The following is a 10,180-nucleotide window of genomic DNA, read 5'->3' on the forward strand; positions in this document are numbered from 1 at the left end:
ATTGCCCTCAGTTACTGAGGAGACAACTGAGATTAGTTTAAGTTGCTTAGTCTAAGATCATACAGGTAATGTCTCAAATGAGATTCAAATTGAGCCTACATGAACGTCCATTTTCTTTCCTCTCAACTATATCACAGCCCCGAAATCACTCTAGCCCCGTGAAGTCAGCAATTCCTGGGGTTGAAACAGCTGCTGCCCCTGACACATCACATGCGCACACACACGAACAATCCTGGTGAATGAAATGCTTGTAAGAAAGGAAAAGCCTACTGTTTTATAATCAAGCATATGGTTTAAAGTTCAGACATTTCTGGGAAAGTTGACCTACCAACAAATTCACACTAAGGTGTAAATGACTGATAGGGGATCTTTGCATGAGAGCCACTTTTGATGAATGAGGAGGGCATGGGGAAGAGAGGGACATTTGTGCCTGAAAGGATAAAAGGACAAGGGGAGAGGAACAGAAAAGGGGCAAGGAAAGAGAAAAGGGCTTAGGACATGGAGGGAGCCCCAGAGGAGCATCTTTTCCAGTTTTGCATTATCGCCTGGGGTAGCATTTGAGCAGAGGCTTGAATGGTGAGCGTCCAGGCAAGGATCCTGAATGACAGTGTTCCAAGCCAAGGGACCAGGGGTGGGGAGTCTCCAAAGCTCCAAAGTTAGAATTGACTTAGCCAGTATCACGCGGGCTCAGTGAGTGGGCTTGGTGAGTAGCAGGAGGCGAGTTGGAAAGAGCATTTTCATGGGATCTTCCAGCTTCTATCACACACTTGAAAGTGTACTATGCTAACTTGTTTCACCCAGCAGCCCCATGACTCAAAGTACAGCGACCTTTAGAAGATAGGGATGAGGGGAGCAAACTCTGGGCTCAGACTGCCTGGGTTCAAATCCTAATAATTTAGTTACTGTACTTGTGTTGCAAGTGACTTGACATTTTCCTCAGGTTTAAAATGAAGCCAACCATCTCTGTCACAGGCATTGGGGGAAGATTTAATGAGATAGCCACACAAAGTATTTAACATGAGAGTTGGCACACAGTAAGCACTTAAAACATGATATATATTATATTTCCATTTCATACAGCCAAAATGACTTATCTGGAAGAGCCTTTCAGTGTAACTATAATATAAATGTCCTGGGATTGATAGTCTTTTTTTTTTTTNAAAAAAAAGCAAAAACTTGAGATTCTTTATCACTCATTCTCATGGGACCTCAGTGCTGATACTCATCTTATCTTTGCTCTTCTTCCTCTCCCTACAGCTTCTAACATCTCCTTGGTAATTCCACATCCTACATTAATGTTCTGTACTCTGCAAAAAACAAACAAATACAGCAACAAAAATAAAAACAGCCACCATCTGTCCCTCCATTTAATCCCAGTCCCAGCCCAAGGAACTCATGGAAGTATCTGCCTGAGAAAACCAAAGATCTTCTGAGAGGGTAATTCAACTGTTGAGAAACTGTACTTTCTTCATATTGTTAATCTCCTGTGTTCTAGAAATATACAAAGTATGCTCTTGTGCTGTCCTGTCATCTTTGCAGCCACCCCCACGAAAAAGAGGACAAATCTTACCTCCTTAAGTGAAACCTGAGCTATGCTAAGCTCCAAGTTCTTCCTTGGGGGAGTTTGGAGGCGAGAAATCGCACTGTCTGAACGTGATAGACTTACCTTCTGAGGGATGTATGAATAAGGATCAAGTGGTGATGCTTTTAAACTCTATTTCTCTAAAACCTCAGCTAGTGAAAAAAAACATGACTTGCATTCCAGAACCTGATATCAGAGTTCCAAAAATGTTATTTGTGTATATAAATCTATAGACATAATTATTGCTATATTTCTGATGAAATCCTGATACATTGATGATCAGCCTGCTAAGGAAGCTCCACTGTACTTTTTTTCTTACTAGTGGCTGGAGAGAAGATGAAAATAGTCTTGACAAAAATCAGAAATCACTATATATAGCCGAAATAAATGTTACAGCAGGATGAGATGTAGAAAGCATGTTGTTTTATAGCCAAGGACCATTATGACTTTCTGGAAAAGAATCACAAAGAGCCAAAATTCTTGCTTGGAAAGTCGTGGCATGCATTTACAGGGTTAAACTGTAATGACAAGGATCGGTAAGCATTCTGGGTAATTAATACAGGAGTTGTAGAGCCACAACGGCAAACTAGGAAATCATTGTTCCTCCCACCCAGCTCCCCTGCTCTGTTCCCTGAAAGATCTTCCCCGGCTGATTTTCACAACTATTTAAAACTGTCTCAGAATTCAAACTCTTTGAAATTAGACAAGCTCCTCCAGTTCAGACACAGCCATGTTTATCCTTTAAATGGTTCATGAACAAAGACGTTTCTATTCATTCTCTCTGTGTGCTGGGCATTGTGATAGACGCCGAGGGAATAAAGGTGGGTAGGATACAGGCACTCATCATATTACAAGAAGTGGATATATAGTTTTCTTGTCAGGTCTTTGTCTGGCTTTGGCATCTGGGTCACGCTGGCCTCACAGAATAAATTAGAAAGTGTTCCCTCTNCACGGTAGCCCATGGCAACCCACTGCAGCAGGGGCTGCAGCCTATGCCGTCGCCTGGACTCACAGCAGCCCAGCTCCAGGTTGAGCTGTTGTTCACCATCTTAGCTGTAGAGGGCGCAGTGTCACTGGCCCTCATGTGGGATCTGAACCCGGGCCCTGCTGCTCAGAGCTGGTGTCCCCAGTCAGCTCTTAACGAACGTGCCACTCGGCTGGCCCCCCAGTTTCCTTTTTAAAAATTTATCTTTACAATAATAGTGTTATGTGAATGCTAACTTCAGATTTTAGCAGCCCTTGGACTTAAATGTTTGTGGTTCTGTAAATTCTTGCCAAAGAGCAGATATGTAGGATACAGAACGTTTAGATTTTGTTGCTTGAACTTTGGAAAATGTCCCATCTTGTGGTGTCAGACTGCACTTAGCTGGGGAGGACCAAGCAAGAGCCAAAGCCAAGTAATTGCTTATCACCATCATCACCATCACCATCATCACCCCACTTATGGAGCACTTACTATGCGTGTGCCAGGCACTGGACCAACCATTGCAGATCATCACGGCCTTTGGTCCTCACAGATATTCTATGCCATGTGTGCTCGTATTTCCCCCATCTTGCAAATGAGGAAACCAAGGCTCAGAAAGGTTAAGTAAGTTACCCCAAGGTCCACAGATAGTGTGTGCAGAACCAGTGTACAAAATCAGGCAGGCTAACTCCAGAGTCCGAATCCCTAACCATTGTACTATCCTGCTTGGCAAAAGGAGCGGAAGTGACAAGGTGGATAGATGTATATTGCTGAGCATGTGCACAACGCCAAGGCTGTTTGTTTCTAAGTAATGTTCAGATCCNCTGTTGTTCAGCATCTTAGCTGTGGAGGGCAGTGTCACTGGCCCTCCTATGTGGGATCCGAACCGGGGCCCTCTGGCATCCCAAGCCAGCTCTTAACCATCGCGCCACTCGGCCGGCCCTTGATAGTGTCTTGACATGAGTGATTTCTTTTTAGTGCCTGCCACATTGATGGTACTCTGTAAATATTTGTCGAATAAGTAAGAGCATGAACTAACGTGGCATGGATCAGGCAGAAATAGAAGGCAGAACATAAAAGGGTGGGCAGGAGAGTTTGAAGATAATTTGCTAGGTGATGGGGAGCTATTGAAGGTTCTTGAGCAGGAGCAGGGAAGTGTCGATGGATACAAAGAGGGAGGATTTGAAAGCAGGATGAACAGTTGGCAAGCTGTGGGCGCCTTCTGGATGAGGAATCAGAGAGACTTGTTCTGGAGGTTCCAGCTTGGAGAGAAGGAAGGCTTTCCTTTCATACTAACGGCCGCCTTGGAGGCATACAAAGCACTCTGGGCAACTCCCCTCCATCTTGGCACATTTAGTGCACATCTACATGGGATGTGCTATTCTGCCTGCTGCAGCCACCTTCGTGCAGGCCTCCTGGATTGTTACCCTGGACCCCTCTAGGGTATCCCCTCAGTCGCCTGTCCTGTATCTCCGGCCAGCAATCTTGCAAAAAGGCACATCTGACGTCATCACTCTTCTCTTTGAAACCAGCAGCTGGTTTCCCCCTGCCCCCAAGATAGCTTCAATTTCCCTCTGTGGTTCCCCAACCTACATAACCTCATCCCGCTGGCCTCTAACCTGTCTCTCCCTCTTCTCCTTTCTTTTTGGGCGGCCCATTTGGGCTCAGCTGATCTGACACCTCTCTAATCTGGATTTCCTCCACATGATGCCTGCCTGAACCATCTCAAGGCCCGAACTAAAGGTTCCAGGGCGACGTAAAGCAGGATTTCTCAGACTTTATTTATTTATTTATTTATTTTTTGTTCAGCTGAGCCATCCTGCTACCTGTTGGCAGCTCAGCGGCTGCTCAGCTCGGGCTGGACTCGAACTGCTGTTGCTCAGAGCTCACACTCTTGAGCGAGCTCTTAACCAACTGAGCCACTCGACCGGCCCTTCTCAGACTTTAATGTGCTGGGAAATCGCTTGGGTATCTTGTTACAGTGCACATCCTACTTCTGTAGGTTGAGAGGGGGGCCCTAAGATTCCAGTGTTTCAGAAGAGGCACTGCACTTAAGCAGTTTGCAGAATCTCAGTCTCCACCCCAGAACCCCAAATTTGAATCTGCACATTGGCAATTTTCGTACATAAGTGTCTGAGAGTGCTGGTTTAGAGCATCTCTTCGGGGCATGCGACCATCTTCCTGGTGCCTCTCAGGGGCCTCTTGGATCAGGGTTACGTCTGACACGGTCCAGGCACCTTGATTTTGTGACTGAGACTGGCCTGTTGGAATCTGTACCCATGAACTCTTGACAGAATGAGTCCAGTTTGGGAGCTATTACTCTCCACCCAGGAGAAAAGAAACAGAACCGGCTGAGATGGAACAAGAGTTGGGCGCTGAGGGGTAGGTTCACTGAATACCTAAGCCACTGGTCTACACGGCATGCCGCAAATGACTTGCGCCTGTAAGGTGGGACATGGGAGATCTATAGGACTTTTCTTAGCAGACTGGGAGCTGTGGTGGCCTTTCTTGGGTTGGTCTTGATGTAATTCCCGAGCTGAGTGGCACATGCCCTTTCAGACAGGGAAGACCACCCGGTTAAGGGTAACTTGGCAACACAGAAAAGTAGTCGCCTTTTGTGACTTATATATCCAGAGGTCATCTTCTCACCCCTTGAGAAGGAGACAAGATGAGCTTTCTAGTCCCATGGAAAAGCCAAGGCCTGCCCTGGGTGTCTGGGCATTTGGGGGAGTCTACTTTCCCAGTGTCCTTGCTGGCCCTGATACCTGCCTCTGAGTTCTTGTTCTCTAAGTCTTACAGCTGTTCCTTTATCACTGGTGCAGATTCCAGGGTGGGTCCTGGCTCCCTACCTCCCCTGCAACCGCCATCAAAGCACCCACAAATACAAGCCATGATGTTGTAAGGGTCACCAGAAAGCAGTGACATTTGTGGGCAGATCAGCAAACTTAAAATGGCACAGAAGACTGAAGAACAGACTTCCTATTCTTAAAAGTTTCCCGGACTGCCCAACCTCTGTCTGGGGTTTTTCACTGGCTACCTGTTCCATGGGGTGCCTGGCCTCGGGCCATCTCACTGCTGTCTCTCTTACTTCTTCCTTCAAGTTCTCCTCTATCAGACAAAGGGATTTCACTCCCTCCATTCCCAGGCCTAAAGCTCCCAGGCCCACCTTTGCATACATAGCCCAGGCATCATGGTTCTTAGCTGCTAGAGAGCTTTCTAGGCCATTAGCGGTGACAAGGACCAGCAGGGACCTGGGGTTAGGGCTCATCCTTTATCAGGATGCACCCTCTTTAGTGGGCACTTGTGGTTTTCAATACATTTTTTTTTTCTCTCTTTAGGTTATCTTCCAATAGAAGGCCGAACGTTTGAGGCAAACCATCTACAACCTTTTATGTCATTCCTTCTTTCATTCACTCTTCATTCAATACCGTTATTGAGCAAGGTCAGCATGCTGAGCACAGATGCTGGAGGAATAAAAACCAATGTCTTGTTTCTAGAAACCTGCCAATGGGTTGCTCACTTCACCTGTGGCTGCAGTGAGGGTGAGAATTATTCATACCCTAGGTATCGCCTAATACAGTAAAAACAGAAACTCCCAGGTTGTCACTGAGGGGTGTAAGTATTCTTCACCTTGCAAAGGGATTCACTGCAGGATTAAATAAAGCCAGAGAATTTTAGAATTTGCGGGGACTTCGGGGACCAGCTCATTCAATCCCTTCATTGGCAGCAGTGGAAAAGGGAAATTTAAAAAGCTTCAGAGACTTGCTTCCAGTTAGTTATTCAACAACGCCAGTGGGTGACATCCAGCAATGCTGTTTCATCCTCAGGACTGGTCTCTTTCCATCGTGCCTTGCATTGTGTAGAGATATGCCAATGATGGTGAGGATGATAACAATAATAATATATTTGAGTGCTTCCTATGTCCCAGACCCTGTGCTAAGTGCTTTCGTATGTGACCACATTATTTTCATAGCAATCCCATTAATATCACTGATAGAGTGCTGAGGCACAGATTTAGCAACTTGTTTAATGTCACACAGCTCAGAAGTAACTGGCTTTGGGGTTCTGATTCAGGCCAGCTGGTTCCTGAGCCCCATACTCTGAACCACAATTCTCCAGGTTCTCTTTAGGGGCGGGGACTGACTCCCTGACCAGGGGCCCCTGTAGGGAAATGCATTTCCACCCACCTATTTAAAGGAGGGTACTTTTGTATTGAAGGTAATGTCAATGCTATGTAAATCAAAGCTTAGATTCTTACCTTTCTGCAGATAATTTAAAGTATTGAGCTGCTTGCTATGTATAGAGCTGCCTTTAAAGTCTGTAAATATCAAACTTTGCTGTTACAATAACATACAAGTAGTTCATATGATGCATGTGACAATAAGCAGAATTGTGATCAAGGACAGAAGTGAAATGGGACTGTGTCCCCCGTGTGTTAGAAATACCTGCAGACGTTACTGAGTTAGATGTTTGGAAACAAACTCATTCAAATCCCAATTGTGTATGGTTTTCTTGAGAAGTGACTATATTTAGGGGGCTGCTTATCAAAAACATCAAGTGTTTCCTAGCAGGGATTGGAATAAATATTGTGATATTAATGAATTAAGGTCAGGCATGTTCTGCTGATCTCAAAAATCTTCTAATTGGAGTCTTAAAGTTGACATTTTTCATGTGTGCTTGATGAATTTCCCAGAAAAATATCCACCCCTCCCCCAGCTTTGAGAGTCCAGGAAGTCTCACCTTGACTGTAGAAAGGCCCAGTAAAACCCAGACTCAACAACAAATAAGACCAGTTAGTGCTCTAGTTAGCTTTTCCTTTGAAGCTGTTAGCAAAATCAACCCTGCAGAGTATAAACTTGAATACATCCATCTCAGCAACACCTCCCCAAATCATGGGAAGTCCTAGAAAAGAGAAAAAGAACATTAAAACTCTGGGATTTTATCTATTATCACAAGCAGCGTGAGCCCAAAGTCATTTACATCGTCCATCTGGGGGAGGAGGAGAGAGGAAAATGAAATTATTTGCAAGGGAGCATCATTGGCTAAGTGCAAATTGGGTTGCTATTTGTTTTTTCCCTGTGTTGTAATGGTTGTAATGATTACAGACTGGTGATGGCGTTTAGCAACAGGACCCAGCAAGTCAGTTATGACAATTTCTCACTGTCATTAGTGCCTTTTGTTTGCAGCAAACACAAAACTGTTCAGCATTAAGAGATTCCAGGGAAAGAAAGAGAGGAGGGGAATGGAGGCAGTGAGAGAGCAAAGGAGAGAGCCAGACAACCGAGGCTGGCACACTATTAATACCAAAGAAAGGTACCCTTGGGGGATCCAGTCAGCTGACTTCAGTGGTGGAGGGGACCCGTTTTTGGACTCTGTTCTTTCTTCTAGAAGACCAATTGCTTACGTTTATAAAGGCTAATCATTTTTGCCACTTGGGCTCCTAGAAATGCCCCAGGGAGATGTGATTTTTGGTAAGGGGTCTTCTTGCTTCAAGAAGTATAATGACTGTGAATAGTTTCAGTATCTAGTCTAGTATGCTAGGGTAAAATGAAACAAAAAAACAAAAACAAAACAAAACAAAACAAAGCAGAGGAAGTGCGGTGACCTTTGTTGGGGACCTACTGGGTGTAGGGGAAGGAGCAGGTTTATGTGTTTTTATCTCCTTTGTTTTCTCAACAACCCTGGGGTTAGTGGCCACATTCCCATTAATAATGAGAACAGTAAAGCACAGAGAGGTCATAGGTTGCCTCTAAGATCACCCAGCTAGCAGGTGTGTCTCTTGTTCCAAACATACTATGTACCATGCTGCAAAAAACCCAAACCCAAACCCAAACCCAAACCAAAACAAAAACCCCCAAAAAACAACAATCCCCCAAACAAAACAAAAAGGAAAAAAAAACTCACCACCAACAAAATTCTTAAATGAAGTAAAAAAGTTAAAAAAACCCCAAAATTCAGTATTTGGAAGACCATGAAAATGTAGGGAGAAGTATGTATTTATTTGATGATCTGATCATGAGAAAGCTAGGAGGATAAAAAGATACTTTGTAAGAAATGATATTAATTAAATCATAAAAATGTGTGCGGCTCTCTTGGGCACTTACCCCTCCTCCTGGGGTGACCCTTGACAAGACATGCTGTGTTCCTGTTTTTAGGCAAAAAAAAGTGGGTGGAAGATGAAAGTTTGATATTTGGCTCATGCAAATCTTGGTCTCATTTGTGTATTTGTGTGCTCATTGGTCATTTCAGGTTTCTGTTGCCTGACCAGCTACTTCAACTCATGTTCCTACTTTTTTTACACCCCTCTTGTCCTTTTCTGGACAACCTTACAAATATCCTGCTGTGTGTGGGTCTTGAGAAATGGCTGGTAAAACTGGCCAATTGTGATGGCAGGCATACAGGGAACAGATTGGGGGGTGGGGGNGGAGGGTTGTGGTGAGAGAGGGAGGAAGGGGGAGAACAAAAGCAGAGCAGGGTGCTTGACCAAATCTGGCTGCTTCTGCTGTGACATTACATTTAACATCCCAAATCTGACCACAGCCATGTCTGGTGGACTCTGTTAACCCTGTAAGCTATTCACAGATCATTGACTTAAATCTTAGTAAAATTTAGGCTTATGGTGCAATGTGACCAAAGCGCATGAATTAAAGGGATTTTTTTTTTTTTAAATTAATTCCCAGCTCAGGTCTTCTGAAGACTTTTCTGGGTGTTGTCCCTCCACACCGCTCCAGTGTGCATATGGGAGTGTGCCATGTGGCTTCTGAATGTGTACTTGGGTGAACCACTGGGGAAAAGTAAGAAGCAAATGAAAACCCCAGGCCCACGTGGGGAGTGGTGACCAGACACCAAGGCTGAGGATCAGGAAACTGGAAATTCCCTCCTGCCTTGGTATTTTGGCCTCCAGTTTTTCCACTTCCTCAAATCATCCTTGTGGTGGGTCTGCATGCGCCGCAGGTGCTCCCTAATTGTCTCTTAAACTGATGGTAAAACCCTAACAGCCAGAATACTAGTTCTAGTTCAGAGACCATTTTAACACCCCAACTCAAATCTCTTGAGTGCAAAGGAGCAGTGACCACCTTGAGCAGGTAGCTCCTCCATCAGTGGGCTCCCTAAGGGAGCTCAGCTCCCAGCGAGGGCTCTCACCCCACTTTGCCTGCTTGGTATGAGATAAGCAGCTTTCTCCAGCTGTTAGGGTTTTCTTTGCTGAGTTTACGGGGGGTGGGAGTGGGGGGACCGGGAGGGGGGTGGTGTTCAGGGTCAGAAGGGGGTTTGGGGGCCGACCAGCTGGGCAATGTTCAAGGGTGGCCCAGACCATGACTTCAGCATTACCTGCCGGGACAGGTGGGGTACGTGCATTGCTGGGGCCACCCCAGACCTCCCGGAGGAATGCTGATTGACACTGTCCGGTTTGAGAACTATCATTCCAGGGCACAGAGACCTCTTCACTGCCGCTTAGGTGGGGGGGGGCGTCAGGTTCCGCGCAAGACCGACTTGCAGGGGTCCTGGGGGAAAAGGGGGCGTAAGAGCGCTGGGAGCTGGGGGCGGGAAGTCGGGAGGAGGAGAGGAAGTCCCTCGTGGCCACCCCGAGGGGAGGGCGGGACGGTGCCCGCGGGGACTCGGTCTGGAGGCGGGAG

This window comes from Hipposideros armiger, unplaced genomic scaffold (genome assembly GCF_001890085.2).
Source record: "Hipposideros armiger isolate ML-2016 unplaced genomic scaffold, ASM189008v1 scaffold_411, whole genome shotgun sequence".
In the NCBI taxonomy this organism is placed as follows: domain Eukaryota; kingdom Metazoa; phylum Chordata; class Mammalia; order Chiroptera; family Hipposideridae; genus Hipposideros; species Hipposideros armiger.